Source organism: Myodes glareolus, chromosome 19, assembly GCF_982192425.1.
Source record: "Myodes glareolus chromosome 19, mMyoGla1.1, whole genome shotgun sequence".
NCBI lineage: Eukaryota > Metazoa > Chordata > Mammalia > Rodentia > Cricetidae > Myodes > Myodes glareolus.
In genome coordinates this window covers 30,830,219-30,845,582 of record NC_142044.1, presented here as the reverse complement: position 1 = coordinate 30,845,582, position 15,364 = coordinate 30,830,219, and the positions used below count along the sequence as shown (strand labels likewise).

General features: G+C 38.2%; 1 pseudogene; it reads left to right on the top strand.

The window, feature by feature from the left end:
- The first annotated feature begins 316 nt into the window (after positions 1 to 316).
- LOC148118932 (large ribosomal subunit protein uL23 pseudogene) lies at positions 317 to 2,843 on the top strand (annotated as a pseudogene).
- Positions 2,844 to 15,364: the final 12,521 nt, after the last annotated feature.

Sequence of the window (15,364 nt, the reverse complement as noted above, 5' to 3'; positions counted from 1 at the left end):
ATACATCCATTTATTGGATATTGGAACTCAATTTTTTTCTTCATATTATACTCTTAAGGAAGAGTGACACTTTTATAAATGATACAGTCTTTACAGACTAATAATGAACAGTTATATGACAGGATTAATACCATCAAAAATCAAAAGTTACCTGAAAAAAATTAAAACTTGACAAGGGTAACATTAATTTGACAGACAAAATTGAATCGATGTCAAAGGATACTGAAAAATTACCTGAAAATATTCATATTGTTGAATTTGACAATCAAAATTTGTTATGATAGGTTAGCAGATACATTATCACTCCAGGAAGGCAATCTGCACACTATCCAAATGATATCCAAGGATGAGGTGTTATATTAAAAAAAAAAAAACTTCAGACCTTGGAATCACATGTGCAGAATGAGAACCAGAGGCTAGATACCTCAGTGAAATCACTAGAAATATATACAGGTCAGGAGATTCCAGCTTTACAAGACAGTAGTAAAAAAATTTGGAACAATTGAGGAAATTATTGGAGCTGATGAGCAGGGAAAGAAGGTACAAGGACAGAATTTAACATTGCCAGTAGCTGTCAGAAATGACTTACCAAGGCTTTTAGCTTCCTATCCTGTAATCTACTCTGACAAAGTATCAAGTTCTAAAAGGATCCAACGAAGGTAGATGGATACCTATAGGAATGAATGATCTAAAAGAAATTAAGCAATAGTAACTTTGAGTTTGCGTTTTATTCAGGAGATGGTAAAGACATGGGCTTCTAGCATTAAGGCAATACCACAGGACTGGCTTCAGTTTCAGCAGTCCTGGATAACAGGCCCCAACTTATTTTGGAAATGATACTTAAAATTTTCCTAAATCTATAATTTACCATTACATGGATGACATTTTGCTATCTGATTCAAACATAGGTACTTTAGAAAGAATGTTTGAAGAAGTAAAGAATGTTTTGCCAAAATGGGGATTACAAATTGCTCCTGAAAAAAATAGACAGGAGATTCTAGCAATTACCTAGGTTATAAAATAGGTTTACAGAAAATTAGAACACAAGGCACAAATTAGGAGAGACCGATTAGGGACTCTGAATGATTTTCAAAGATTGTTAGGAGACATTTCCAATCTGTGACCAGCTGTTGGGATAACACTTGATCTAATAGTTCAATTAAACAAAACCTTAGACCCTTTTTGTCAAGATGGTGCCTAAAGCGAAGAAGGAAGCTCCTGCCCTTCCCAAAGCTAAAGTGAAAGCCTTGAAAGCCAAGAAGGCAGTGCTGGAAGGCGTCCACAGCCACAAAAAGAAAAAGATCCGCAAATCGCCCACTTTTCAGTGACCCGAGACTCTGTGACTACAAAGGCAACCTAAATACCCCGAAAGAGCATGCCCAGAAGGAACAAGCTTGACCACTATGCCATCATCAGATTCCCTCTGACCACCGAGTCAGCTATGAAGAAGATAGAAGACAACAACACACTGGTGTTCATTGTGGACTTCAAGGCCAACAAGCACAAGATCAAACAGGCTGTGAAGAAACTACGACATTGATGTGGCCAAAGTTAACACCCTCATAAGACCTGTTGGAGAGAAGAAGGCATATGTTCGGTTGGATCCTGATTATGATGCTCTGGATGTTGCCAACAAAATTGGAATCATCTAAACTGAGCCCAGCTGGCTAATTCTAAATATACACTTTTTCACCATTAAAAAAAAACAAAACAAAACAAAAAAAACCTCAGATGGTAACAAATAGTTCCAGAGAATTAACAGCTGAAACAGTAAATTGTTGTTGAAGAAAAATTACAGAAGGCACATGTGGATAGGGTGAATCCAAATATTGATTGCATTTTAGTCATATTGCCTTCAGAATTTCCCCTACAGGAATTTTAATGCAAAGGGAAAATATTACGTTAGAATGAATATTTTTATTACATAAACCAAGTAAAAAATTTAAAACTATGTGGAAAAGTCTCTGAATTAATTATAAAAGTAAAATTGAGACTTTGTCAACTAGCAGGTATAAATCCAGCAAAGATTATAGTGTATTTTACTACTGATGAAATTAAAAAATTATGGGAAGACAATGAACCTTGACAGAACTTGTGCTAATTTTTTTTAGGAGAGATTAATAGCAGTAACCCCAAAGATGATAGAATTAACCTTATAAAAAGAACCACTTGAATTCTTCCCTGCAGTGTATAGGACACACCAATAACAGGAACGGGTACATTCTATACTGATGCAAATAAATCAGGAAAGGCAGGTTACAAATCAGAAGATTTAAGTAAGGTGGAACAAAGCCCTTATAATTCAGTCCGAAAGGCAGAATTATATGCTATTCGCATGGTGCTAAAGGGATTTTAAAGAACTTCTTAATATAGCTACTGATTCACAATATGCAGAAAGAGTTGTCTTGCTATATTGAAGCCACTGAATTTATACCAGATGATACAGAATTGACTTCATTATTCGTACAGGTTCAAGATATAATCAGGAATAGGCTTTATCCCATATACATAACATACATCTGATCACATACAGGTCTTTCAGGACCTCTAGCACAATGTAATGCAGAAATGGATTGATTACTGATTGGAAGTGTATTGAAGGCCTCAGAATTCCTTAAGAAATATCATGTCACCACTGTGGAAATCAGTGTGGCGGTTTCTCAGGAAACTGGGAGTCAACCTCCCTCAGGACCCAGCAATTCCTCTCTTGGGAATATACCCTAGAGATGCCCTAACATACTACAAAAGCATTTGTTCAACTATGTTCATAGCAGCACTATTTGTAATAGCCAGAACCTGGAAACAACCTAGGTGCCCCTCAATAGAAGAATGGTTAAAAAAGGTGTGGAACATATACACATTAGAGTTTTACTCAGCGGTAAAGAACAATGACATCTTGAATTTTGCATGCAAATGGATGGACATAGAAAACGCTTTACTGAGTGAGGTAAGCCAGACCCAAAAAGAGGAATATGGTATGTATTCACTCATAAGTGGATTCTAACCATAATTAAAGGTCTTTGAGCCTATTATTTGTGATCCTAGAGAAGCTAAATAAGAAGGTAAACCTGATGAAAATCATGTAGCTATCCTCCTGGAGATTGGAAATAGACAAGAGTCCCAGGTAACCTCGGGTGCATGGCGTGGGGGGGGGGAGGTTGTTGGAAGGGGAGAGGGTTAAAGAGAAGGGAGTAGGGGAGGAATGGGGAAAGCTCGGTGAACTGGGATGGGGGAAGGGAGGAAGGATGGATATGGGTTCAGGGAAGAATATATTTCAACTAAGGGAGTCATTTTAGGGTTTACAAGAGACTTGACTATAAATGGGATCCCGGGTCCAAGGAGAGATCCCCAGATTGTTCTCTGGACAGAGAAGAGGGTGCCTGAACCGGCCTTGGCCCATAACCATACTGATGAATATTTTGCTTATCACCATAGAACCTTCTTCTGGCGATGGATGGAGATAGAGACAGAGACCCACATTGGAACACTGGACTTAACTCCCTAGGCCCAAACAAGAAGCAGAAGGAAAGAAAACGTGAGCAAAGAAGGCAAGACCAGAGGGAACCTTCATCCGACGATGGATGACGATACAGACGGAGACCCACATTGGAGCACCGGACTGAGCCCCCCAAGGTCCAAATGAGGAGCAGAAGGAGGAAGAAAATGAAAAAGGAAAACAGGACTGCGAGGGGTGCGTTCACCCACTGATATAAGGGGACTGATCTAATGAGAATTCACCAAGGCCAGTTGGACTGGGACTGAACGAGCACGTGATCCAACCAGATTCTCTGAATGTGGCTGGCCCGGAGTCTTTCTGAAAAGCCATTGACAATGACACTGGGACTTGTTTCCTCTGCATATACTGGAGTTTGGGGATCCAGTCTGTTTGGATACTCACCTTCCTGGACCTGGAGGGAGGGGGGAGGAACTTGAACTTCCCACAGGGCAGGAAACCCTGACTGCTCTTAGGGATGGAGAGGGAGGAGGAGAGGGAGTGGAGGGAGTAGGAGGGTGTTGGGAGGAGGGGCGGAAATGGAAACTTTTATAATTTAATAAAATTACTTTCTCATAAAAAAAAAGAAATATCGTGTCAATAGCAAAGGTTTAAAGAAAGAGTTTTTTATTACATGGCAACAAGCTAAGGAGATTATAAAGAGATGCCCTACTTGCTCTTTATATAACCAAACACTGCTACCTCCAGGGAACAACCCAAAGGGTACTCAAAGGAATGAAATCTGGCAGATGGATGTGTTCCAATTTGCAGAATCTGGAAAATTAAAATATGTATACCACACAATTTTTGAAGTTTCCAGGAAGAATATGGGGCCACACAACAGCAACTCTACCTGGTTGGTATGATGTCATGATGCTGATAGCCGATAAGACTGTTTTTGGGTACCAGCTGCTCAAGATGGTTTGAACTTGGTTAGCTGAAATGGTGCAATTTTTAAAATATTCTGGCCAGAACTCCAAATTGGAAGCTCAGAAAAACCCTACTGAATACTCAGAGATTATATGCAATTATACCAGGCAGTAATCTTGGAACTTAACCATCATTTTACTTTCACAGGATCCCATAGAAAGAACATCACCCCCAATGACAGCTGGAAGTAATTTTAGAAGACAACGTCTCCTCTTCCAACAAAGTTTGTCCTCAGGGTTAGGGACATCATTTAAGGGTTGATTATAATTGGTTTAGAGTTGTGGATGGGGAAAATTAAGTAAGTTCAGGGATCCCATTTAAAAAAGGAAATTGGATGAGATAATAAATTAGTATGAGCTTACTCACACTAATAATAATATTAATGGAGTGAATACTTGTGAGCTATTAGGCAGTTTACATTATTATAGATTCTTGTATATTGATGCAAACTTAAATTATATTGAATATGTTCCTATTTTGACTACAATATTTGTATACCTAGGCAAAGTTATTTTGTCGTATTGTATGTATGTATGCTTCTATCTCTGCTTAAGACATTTTGTATATTGATACAATCTTAGGATATATTTATCATAATGCAATACACATTTCTACCTCTAGTCAAGATACTTATGCATTGCTTACATTTTGAGGTCATTGTCCTCATTTGTTGCACTCTTGTTTAAAGATTGTTTAATATTCTAATATGAAGTCGTAGTCTCTAGGTATTGAGAATTATAAGTCAATAGTCATCCATGTTTGTCATACTTACAGTTAGACTAATCAGGTTATTTAGATACATAGATATTGTATTTTGCATAGATAGGTAATCTTCAACCACTTCAAAGAGCTGTAGAATATGGCGTTTAAATAACTTAGGGTTCTCTTGATGTGAGACACAATTACTCCTGGGAGCACTGATCTATTCCCGAGAGAATGTTGAGCACCAAAGACACTCCAGTTGGAGCTTGTTTTCCTCTTGGCAAAACTGGCTTTTGGACAAGGAACTACCCATGCATCAACCACTGAAAAAATGCCCAATGTCCAGACAGGACAATCATGATCAAAGAAAAGAGACTGTCAAATCTTGCCAAGACAGGATAAGACATTTTGAAAAATTTCCTGCCTCTGAAAATGGTCTGTCAGTTACTCTAGGCCTTAGCCAAAGTTTGTTGCTCCAGTGTTGCAAATGAGACTTTGGGTGATTGCCCAGGTAACCAGTTGTCTCTGTCATTGCACATTTTGGAAGTTGATTGATTGTACTTCCTGCTTACTTAAGTAATATTATTTCGCTTCTCAGATCTTCAATGGGGTTGAAAACGTGATTGTTGTAGTTACTTTCCTCTTTTGACTTGGTCAAGTTATTTATTATGCAAGAATTAAACTCATTAGGCTAGGATAATTATTGAAACATTTATCATGTTTCTTGCTTGATATTGTTTATACTGGCTATAATTCTAATTTTTATACCTGATATTCTTATTGTATATAATTTTGTATTATGCTTAGAACTTTCTTATTTAAACAAAAGGGGGAGCTACAGCCAGTAGCCTTTAAGTTACCCACCCACTTGGGCGTGGCCTTTTATATATGCCAATGTAAAGTGCACAGCCAGCCTCTGTCTTCCAGCGGTGTGATTCAGTTCCTGTTCCCCATTTGTGCAGAGGACTGTAATCTGTGAGTCTACCCCTAAATAAATAACCCTCTATTATACTCAGTTCTAAGCTAGTGTTGAGATTTCTTTTAAGCATCCATCTTCAATGGTTTTTGTTTTATTGTATTATATTTTATTATCTCTTAGAAACCAGTTCTTTTCTAATGAGCGACAAAAAGTAACAGGAGTGGATTCAGATGGGAGGGCAGGTAGGAAGGAACTGAGAGGAGTAGAGGGATGGGAAACTGCAATTAAGATATATGAAAAATGCATTTTCAATAAAAGGGGAAGAAAAAAATGACAGAACCACTAGGCTACAGATTTAAGAGATGAGTCAATACCACCTAAATAGGGAATAAGGAAATTTATTTTCTGAAAATCCTATAGCTTTTCTCCACACAGTAAACTTTAACTCTCTTTATTTTAGCAGCAAGCCATTGCATTCACTCCCAGATTTACAAGATAAGCAATATTCTGATTTGGATTTTCTTTTAAATTTTTTGTTGTGTTAGCAGAGATAACCCCTAGTTGAGTGTCTACTTGTAATGATAAGACTTTTAAGGGCACTAAATTTAAATTATTAAGAGTCTTAAGTATTCAAGAAGATGCTTTGTAAATTATAATTACCTTTCTAGAATGCAAAGCTGAATAATTCTGGGAACTAACAGGAAAATCAAATGGGAGATTACATCCAAACACTAGACAAAATTTCACCTTTATAAATATGCTGACTCTGGCAACATTTGATCCCAGGACTAGAAATAGGGTTGGTGATTGGCATGGTTACTGACACAGACTAGAGGAGTGAAAATACCTGGAAATGAGTGAAGATTATTCCAGAACCTACTTGAAGGTTTGGATAATGTTCATTACATAATATGGATACTTTTAAATCCTTTTTATTGTATTAGGTAGTATAATGTAGCACGAAGCTGGGGTTTGAAACACAGAGATGGAATTCAGTCAACTTGGACTTTATCCCTTTCAATCTGATTCCTGAGTGTATACATTAGCATGAATGTTACAACCAGTTTTTATGCAATTCTAGGTTATGGATACAAACTTATGTATATCAGAATGCTTTGAGAAGTTCAAGATTGCTGTAGATGACAGATTTTATTTTTAGTAGCACTGACAATATGCCTATGATTTAAAACATTTTCAAATTCATAAAATTTATCTTTGTAAATTTATTCCTTGAGTGATCTTTATAGAGTCATACCTTCAGCAAATTTCACAAATAAGAAGAAGCAGACTGAGTGACAGTATTACAAACACAATTATCTGGCAAATATTTTCCAAATATTTTTGTAATGGCAAATAAATGTTCTTTACATTTTTCAGTACTAGGATTAAACTTAGTGGTGGAGTGTGTGGCTTCAGTGTATTCAGTAAACTCTGGGTTAGAGTCTGTTGACTGAGTTTTCTGCCCTGCCTGGTTCCTGCAATCATTAAATCCCAAAGAAATCATACAGAGGTCTACATTGGTTATAAAACTGATTGACCTAATAGCTCAGACTTCTTATTAACTTTTATACCTTATATTAGCCCATTATTCTAGTAAATGTTAGCCACATGCCTCGGTACCCTTTTCAGCGAGGCAGTCACATCTTACTTCCTCTGCAGCTAGGTAAAGACTGCAGAATAAGCTTTCATCTTCCCAGAATTCTCTGATCTCATTGACCCACCTCTACTTCCTGTCTGGTTGTCCTGCCTATACTTCCTGCCTGGCTACTGGCTAATCAGCATTTATTTAAAATTTAATTGACAAAATACAGACCATTGTCCCACATCCAAATTCCTTTAGCTGTACCACTAAATTTAGCAATTTTCAAAAGCACCATTTTGCCAAAACCCAATTTGGCAAACTTCTCTTGGTCTACCTAGCAGCATCGGAAGAACACAGATGACAACTACAGGAATCCACCTTCTGCTATCCTTGTCTCTGAAACAAACTTACTACTTTTAGCTCTTCCAAAGCATCCTACTTGTGACCTAGTGCCTTCAAGTTTGCCATTTTTTTTCCACAATGAATGTAACACCATCCTTCCTCTCTTACTAGTCTTGCCAGCTTGCATTGTTACTGGCTCTCAGCTCCTGATGTTACCTACTCAAACTTGATTTTTTTTCACTCAATTCAAGGCAGGAATCATGCAAGGGAAATAACAGTCAAATGAGGCTTTGTTGGGGTATATGCAGAGCACTAGGGAGCCAATAACCAGGTAAGGTATTCTAAGAGCAGTAGTCCCTGGCAGTCATGAGAAGGAATAGTCATGAAGACAATGGGCAGGCTCCAACTATTACAATGAGCCATTGCACATGATCTCAGGGTATCTGTAGCTCTTGTCTCTTGTTCTACACAGCACAAATTGCATTTGACATGGTAATTGGCTCAAGCATGATGTGTTTGATTGCTCAACTTACATCTGATAAGGGCATCTACTGCCATATCATTAAGGTCATAATCCTGTCAAGTTTAGGCATATTGGATATACCTGTGGTTGAGGAAAGGTTGTAGAAAAGACTGGAGGAGAAAATACAGCTGCTCTTGAACCTGGTCATTGACAGAAGAAAGTTTTTAATGGAATTTGTATTAGATGAGAAATGGTGAAGAATCACGGCTCTTCCTGACCTACCTTACTGTTACTGATTTGATGGCATTTAATTGTCCTGATAAAAAATCACCTAAAAATCTGCTCTGATGTCTTTGTCTGAGTTATTTGTGCATTCATTCCTCTGTGTTAACTAACAATATATGTTGGTTGTCTGACTACCCCACACTATAATTGTGTTGTGTTTGGAGCACATATTTAATTGATATTCCACCACTAACATCAAGTGTGTGTTAGTAATGAGGTTAGGAAAGAAGGATGGATTTCTTGACTAGTGAATGACACAGTACCTTTACCTAAGTGAGTAGGAAGAACTGCCAAAAGTCAGCTCCTAAAGAAAGTCTTTTTCATGTGGCCAGCTGGTTTTGAATTAGCCTGTGTGTGAAGATTTGACCCAGTACATTTCCCAGAATGTAGAGGTGATCATAGGGGATGGTCTAGCATGAATCATAGCCTTCTCCCTATATCTGGTGTCATATATTTATAGCTAATGTAGTGGGGTTTTTTTGTTAAACTGCAAAACAAAAATGGTTTTAAGAAGGCCAAACAAAAGACTAATGGAAAGGACTTTAATAATTAATTTTTAAGAAGCTTTCAAATAACAACTCAGCTATGGGGTTTTAGAAACATTTATGCTAAGGTTTCTGGTAGAAGAGGGAGTCTGTAAGTTTTCCTTTCTATAGGCAATTCTTTTAATGGTTTTATTGGACCCCCCAAAAAGTTAAGAATAAAATATTCAAGAATAGATATTCTTCTACACAAGAAATAAAGGAACTTGTTTTTATTGAATACCTGCTATATCTAAAACACCATGATTTGCTTTTTTGTGAAGTGCCTTTGGAAATCTTCATAATTACCATTTTATAGAGGAAGAAATAGTTTTGGGAAGTTAAATAACCTTCCCGCCCACGCAACATGTGGCACAGTTAAGGCATATTCCAGGTACATGTGACTTAAGACTCCATTTTTTCCCATAGTAGTTCTGTGTTTCAAAGACCATGTTGTGAAAAACCTTGCTGACAAAGTTAAGTATATCACATGATGAAAAGATGAGCACTCTAAGATGTTAATTTTCTCTGTCGCTCCCTTGTTCATTCTCCTTTGAAGTAGGTAAGCAAACCTAAATCTTCCATTGACCCCTCTATTGATGTATTCAGTGCCCAGATTGATGTCAATTAAAGGTGATTATCTGCATTGGGATAGTAATTTCAGACTTCACAGAATTTGCAACATTGTATTTCATCTCCATTTAACTAAAATTAAGATCCACTTAGATTAGTGACTTACTCAAAGTCACATACTGTTCCCATTACATCCATAGCTGAGATTACGTGCTTTTTCTCCCTAAGGGTGGAAGAGGTTTTCACTCTTCAATGTGCTGCTGTTTTTTTTTTTTCCTTGAGAAAAGCTTATCTTTCGAAGGCATTAAATTTATTAGGTAGTCATAATCCTCTCCATATCCTCTGATAATTATCTGAATGTGAAGATGTCAATCTTCATCTTGAAAGATTCCACAAATGAGCACTGGGAGCGTAAGAAAGTGGTTACAGCATCATTATTCATTCTAAAGTGTATGAAAGTGGTCTTCAGTGAAGTGCTGGTGGAGACTGCTCGTCCGTTCCCAGTTGCTCAGACCCGAAATCATTACACAAAACTATATTAATTAAAACAATGCTTGGCCAATCACTTAAGTATGTTTTCTAGCTAGCTCTTATATTTTAAATTAACCCGTCTCTATTAATCTGTGCATCACCACAAGGTTGTGGCCTACCAGCAATTTTCAGGAGCACGTCTATCTCCTCTGGTGGCTACTTGGCTTCCCTCAGACTCTGCCTTCTTTTTCTCAGCATTCAGTTTAGTTTTACTGCCTAGCTCTACTCTGCCATATCACAGGTCAAAGCAACTTCTTTATTTATTAACCAATAAAAGCAGCACATATACAGAAGGACTTCCCACGTCAGTATAGAAAAGCAGATTAGAAATTCAGCACTACTGGGGCTGGAGGATGCCAGCCCTCACTGAGTCCTCTTACTAAGTGTGTAAGTTCATCAGCTACATAGGCCCAGCTGTTTTCTAAATGATTCCAATGCCCAAAAGAGAACTATAGAGATATAATTTTTATTTTCTCATTTTACCTTAAGGAAATCAAGCAAAGGGAGAAAGAGTGACTTTGAAATGATTTGCCCAAACTCACCAGGTGAAATGACAGATTAGAAAGAAGATTTGATTTGGATTGTAGAAGCTGGGATCAGACTGTCTACATCTCTAAGTTTATTTTTTTATACAAATCCAGCACTATAGAACCACATATCCCTGTTCAGTGAATCAAGACAGGATATGTGGGCAGAGGAATTTGATTCTGAGTAAGAACTTCTGCAACATGAACTATCAGCAGCAAGAGGAGCGTTGGTGAAACATTTTTGACATTGTTACTCATAAAAATAAATTTAAGCATATTGCTTTCCGTGTTAGAGCTTTTCTACTTCAAGTATTGCTGAAGATGGCAGAAACAGTTGAATCTTAAAACCTAGTATCCATCATCTTTCTTCCAGACAATTGATTTATCACTTATCTATGCTGCTTTTAATATTGAACATTTATACTTAACATACAGAACCTTTGTGAATGTAAAGGATTGCTCCTTAATCTAGCTATAATTTCTACACATTTATATGTCTTAGAGAAAACAATCACAAGGTTTTCTCTTTTGAGTTCTGAAATACTTCATTTAGATCAAGCTTCCCATTCAAAAAATAAAAACTATAAAATAACTTATTAAACCAAAAAGAAAGAAAGAAGGAAGGAAGGGAGGGAGGGAGGGAGGGACGGAGAGAGGGAGAGAGGGAGGGGGAAGGAATGAGAAAGAAGAAAAAAAGAAAGAAAAGAGAAACAAAGAAAAATTAGATGAGAGATGTTATGTGAGATCTAATGAAAGGTGTAAAATTAGAACAATAAGCCCAGCATTTACCACCCCTTTGTCTTGGTAGTACTTGCCAAGCTAAAGAGAGAGCTGTCACTTCATGTATACTAGAGCTAAAGAGACAGATGACAAAGGTCAAGTCATACAAAGATCCCTACCCCGTTGATAATTCCTACATTGGCCCAAAGGTTAAAATGTTTAGAACAAAGGGGAACCAGAAATAAACCAGTTAAACAAATATATTTAACCAAATTTTAAGTCAAATGGATGACCAAGTCACCCAAGGTATCTAACAGTAGTAATAGATATCATTCTGTAATTCAAATTATTTATACAGATGATTTTCTGGCTATACAGATACAACCTCATGGTCTCCATCGGAAGTTCCTCTTAGCAGTGATCAGCTCAGTCAGTCACCCAGAGCATGGGCTGTCCTTTTTACCTATTGTCATGATTTTTTTTGCTGGAATTATTTTCCAAAATAAACTCTTGCTTGCACACACCTCTCTCAGCTATGCCTCTCTGGCCAAGACATTTGGTGCTACAAATACACAACAAACATAATTTTTATGAAGAGTCTATTATTGGACCAGAGACTGGTGATGACCTAATTGTTTCTAGACACTAAGGTGGTAGAAATTCCCACTCACATACAGCAACATCACAATGAGGTTTTCACTGGTGAATTGAAATGATGAAGGCCTAAAAGAAGACCTGGCTTATGTGCTCTTTGAAACATTTGCACTGTGTTGTCAATGTTAATTTTAAGGAATGTAGAAGCATCTGACTGTGGTTTATGACCTTGAGAAGTTTTAAAGAAGGAAATTAAATAGCAGACTGAGGTTTGTCAACTGTTGACCCCAAAGAATACTGAAAGCACCGGGCAGTGGTGGTGCACACTTTTAATCCCAGCACTAGGGAGGCAGACACAGGTGGTTCTTTGTGAGTTCAAGGCCAGCCTGGTCTACAGAGTGAGTTCCAGGACAGGCTCCAAATGTACAGAGAAACCCTGTCTTGAAAAATCAAAACAAAACAAAAAGAATTCTGAAAGCATCCCCAGCTATAACAGAGATTCCTGCCTAATCTCTACCACAGAAGGTGGCTGGAACTCAGTCACAGGTTTTCAACTGAGAGCATAATAGTTAACCAGAAGAACAAATTCAACCCCAATAGGTTTCTGGTATCATGGTCAGGATCCAGATAAAGAAATAGGAGAACTGATGTTGGGACCTTGACTCCTGCTTCTTCAACACCAGAAGCAGCAGCAATATTTACTTGCTTCCTAGAGAAAAGTCTTACTTGCATGAAGATCCTGTCACTTAAGGTAGGCCCTTCATTGGAGTATGCTTATCCTACTTTATATTTCTACCTCTCCACAACCAAGCAATATAAAGCTCCTTATGAAAATACTGCTATCACACTACAACTCTCTGTAAATACAAAACAGTGGCTGAAGAGAAACCTCCTGTTGTCTATTGTTGGTCAGTCTATCCTGTATCAAAGTATGTGGCTTAGGGTATGAATAAATGTGGTCATTGATGCTGTGGTGAACAATGTGGCAGTCCAGATCCTAGAAAAGACAAGTCTGAAAGAAATCAGAATGTCTAGGGACAAATCCAAGAGATGGCCCTATGGGAGTAAATTCAAAGTAAGAGGATTGCTGTTTCTAATATTGTACGACACAGGTATATACCAAAGGCATGCTCAAGAACCAAGAACATAGAATGGATCTTTCAGATAGCAACCAACTTCTTTCCTCAGATACCCTGGTGATGTTGCACAGTGGTACATTCCTGGTAACAGGAATGGTAGCTATGCCTGGAATCCCTTTATCAAAGGTCACAGAATGCCTGTGGCAGAGACCAATGCTCAACCATTATGAGTTCATCCCTTGAAAAGACCACCCAGTTGCCTAAATGGGATGTTGAGTCCATATTACATCAGACCCTTTGTATCTGGAGATTGCAGCAATTCAACTTTCAGAAATTGGTAAATAATTCAAATAAGTATTGGCTCTCGAGTTGGGCAGTGGTGGTGCATGCCTTTAATCCCAGCACTTGGGAGACAGTGGCAGGCAGATCTCTGAGTTTGAGGCCAGTCTGGTCTACAAGACCTAGTTCCCGGACAGGCTCCACAACTACAGTGAAACCTGGTCTCAAAAAACAAAACAAAAAAGAGTTGGCTCTCTGTAGTACCATTGAACAAAGGCTTAAGAGATGTGTTTAAATCTTGGATCTGCTAGTCATCAGCTATACAGTTTACTTAGCTTTTGCTATGACAAAATAGCTGACTGGTGCAATTTATGGAAGGAAGCATTTATTTTGGCTCATGTTTTAATTTAGCCTGTTATTGCGTGGCCCCATATGCTTAGCCTTGATATAGCAGCAGGAGGTTGTGTACAAGGTGTTCTTTACTTCATGGTCAACCAAAAACAGAGGAAAGAAAAAGGCCTGTACTTAGCTGACTTTCTCCATTGCTTCTTACTCTATCCAGGACCACAGTGCCTGTGATGGTGACATTCTCTCTCAGGGTGAGTCTTCACCCCTTAGTTAATCATCTGTGGAAACATGCCCGCAGACACAGCTATGAGTTTGCCTCACCAGTCTTTCTAAGTGGTACTTAATCCTGTCTGGTTGACAACGATCATGAATCATCACAAATTCGTGCTTTTCAGCCAGGTACCCAAGTACATCACTTTAACCCGTACTATTCTACCTTCACTGCCCAAAGCCTTGCATCTGTGTCATACTGCAAAATGTACCCAGTTCAATTAATACTCCCTACTGTCAATATTCAATAGTCAATAGTATTGACTGTTCAAATCCAAAGGTTCCTCTGAGAAACAAGGCAACTCTTAGTTGATTTTGTAAAATTAAAAATTATACATTATGTACTTCCATTATACAACGGCACATTTTAAAGGGCTCTATCACCACAAAGTGAAATGGCAGCCAAAGGGGTGGGAATGAGACCAAATCAGGAGCAAAACTCAGCAAGGGCAACCATTAAATCAGATTGCTGCATACGTCCCCTGCAGCTTAGGTTTAACCCTCACAGCTCCATGCATTGCCTTCACAGAATTCTTTGCTGCAGCTCCAAAGCTGGTTCACAATCTGCAACCTTCAGGACCTTACTCTAAAATACTGTGTCGGTGATACATAATGACATGATGAATATCAAAGGTGTCATCATCCCTACCTTGCCATTTACCACCCAGATTGTCTCTCACTTGGACTGACACTATTCATTTTCTATTGCTTTCCTCAGCATATGCTCCATATTCGTGGTATTCCTGGTAATACAAACTCTTTACTGCAACTTAGGGTTCATGCTCATAGCTTCATGTTTTGCCCTCTCAAGAGTCAATGTAGGGAATACAAGCCTGATACACATTGCTTGCCTTTTAGACCTTTCTTTAAGATCTCAGCAAAAGTGTAGACCAAACCAGTATTGCATACATCTCATATGCTTGAAAAGCTAGCACTGCATGCCTGTTGTCTGAGATTTCTGTCCTGCCCTGTTCCCACAGTCGTTAAGTCCCAAAGAAATCACACAGATGTCTACATTAGTTATAAACTGATTGGCCCATTAGCTCAAGTTTCTTATTAACCCTTATAACTTATATTAGCCCATTATTCTTGACCATGTTAGCCATGTGGCTCAGTATTTTATTCAGCAGGGCAGTCACATCTTGCTTCTTCTGTGATTGGGACAGGACTGCAGACTAGACTTCCTTCTTCCCAGAATTCTCCTGT